Raw genomic sequence first — 2,051 nt, forward strand, 5'->3', positions numbered from 1 at the left:
GAGGAACTTCGTGGAGCTCGTATCTTCTCCAAGCTGGACCTGCGAAGCGCCTATAACCTCGTTCGTATCCGCCATGGTGACGAGTGGAAGACCTCCTTCATCACGCCCAACGGACACTATGAATACTGCGTTATGCCGTATGGCCTATCCAACTCACCTTCCGTATTCCAAGGATTCATGAACGAGGTGATCCGGGAGTTCCTCCATCATTCTGTGATCATTTACATCGACGACATTCTGATTTACTCCCGGAACTTGGCAGAACATCGCCACCACGTGGAGCAGGTCCTACAACAGCTGAGAAAATACCACCTCTATCTCAAGCTGGAGAAGTGTAAGTTCCACCGTACCACCATCAAGTTCCTCGGATATGTCATCAGTCCTCAAGATATCCAGATGGATGAAAAGAAGGTCCAAGCCATTCACAACTAGCCACAACCCAAGACCGTTAAGGAACTCCAACGCTTTCTAGGATTCTCAAATTTCTACCGACGTTTCATCCACCACTTCAGTCAGCACACAGCCGCCCTCACATCCATGCTCCGAAATAAGCCCAAGTCTCTGTCCTGGACGCCCACAGCCCTCCAAAGTTTTGAAGGACTGAAGGAAGCCTTCTGCACCGTTCCTACCCTCGCGCTTCCCGATCCTCAGAGACCATTTGTCGTGGAAGTAGATGCGTCCACAGTAGGGGTGGGAGCGGTGCTCTCCCAGCATTCTGGAGAGCCTCCTATCCTCCATCCCTGTGCATACTTGTCCTGCAAGCTTTCCCCGGCGGAGAAAAATTATGACATCGGGAACTGCGAGCTTCTCGCCATCAAACTCGCTCTGGAGGAATGGAGACATTGGCTGGAGGGAGCTCTTCATCCCTTCCAGGTCATCACTGACCATCGGAACTTGGAATATCTTCGGGAGGCCAAACGCCTAAACCCACGTCAGGCACGGTGGGCGCTGTTCTTCACCCGTTTTCAGTTCTCAGTTACCTACCGGCCTGGACCCAAGAACACCAGAGCAGACGCTCTGTCGTGCCTTCCTCAGGCCACGGAACGATTGATAACCCCAGAGACCATTCTCCCTCCAGCCCTCATTGTGTGTCCCATCCAATGAATGCTCGACGAAGAGATCCGTCAAGCCACCCACTCCGAACCAGCTCCGCCGGGACTCACTACACTCTTCTCCGGGCTCTGGACATCCAGGCAGCCAGCAAACCCTCTCGCTCCTCGAATCCCGCTATTGGTGGCCCGCTATAGCGCGAGAAGTCCGGCGCTTTGTCCAAGGATGCTCAGTCTGCGCCATCACCAAATCTCCCTGTCACCTACCTCAAGGCAAACTGGTACCCCTTCCCATACCTCACCGGCCCTGGTCCCACATCGGAGTCGACTTCGTCACCGATCTCCCTGAGTCCGAATCCCATACATGTATTCTCGTAGTTGTCGACCGATTCTCAAAAGGATGTAAACTACTCCCCCTCAGAAAATTACCCATGGCCATGGAAACCGCCACACAGTTATTCCACCAAGTCTTTTGCAATTTCGGCATCCCGGAGGATATCGTCTCCGATCGTGGGCCCCAGTTCATCTCATGTCAGGGAGACGCTGTGTATTTCAGTGCAAAAGCAAAATCACTTTATTTGGCCTTCCGGAAGTAGATGCAATTAGGAATCATTGGTTAAGATTTATTTACAGGTCACATACAGGCTTGAACTTCCTCCTCACTACCGCATCGCACCGACCTTCCATGTCTCACTGCTCAAACCCTGTGTTCACCCTCTGTCTGCTTCTCCCCCAGGGTCTGACGAATCCGGCGTACCTCCTCCCGAGATCGTGGAAGAGGAGACCATCTACAGAGTCAATTCTCTGCTGGACTCCCGGCGTCGAGGTGGCCGCCTAGAGTATCTCGTAGACTGTGAGGGATTCGTACTCCATCCTGAAACCTACCTGTCTCTGTGCCATCCTCTTCAGCCCGATCCTAGAAGGAACCAGTGCCACATGATCCTTCAGAAATCATTCTAATATGCTGATTTGCTGCTCAAGAAACATTTCTGATTATTATTA

At 52.3% G+C, this 2,051-nt stretch overlaps 1 pseudogene; it reads left to right on the forward strand.

The window, feature by feature from the left end:
• The first annotated feature begins 1,480 nt into the window (after window positions 1–1,480).
• Window positions 1,481–2,051, forward strand: part of LOC107654336 (uncharacterized) — a 26,271-nt pseudogene continuing 25,700 nt past the window's right edge.

Source organism: Sinocyclocheilus anshuiensis, unplaced genomic scaffold (genome assembly GCF_001515605.1).
Source record: "Sinocyclocheilus anshuiensis isolate Anshui unplaced genomic scaffold, SAMN03320099.WGS_v1.1 scaffold844, whole genome shotgun sequence".
Classification (NCBI taxonomy): domain Eukaryota; kingdom Metazoa; phylum Chordata; class Actinopteri; order Cypriniformes; family Cyprinidae; genus Sinocyclocheilus; species Sinocyclocheilus anshuiensis.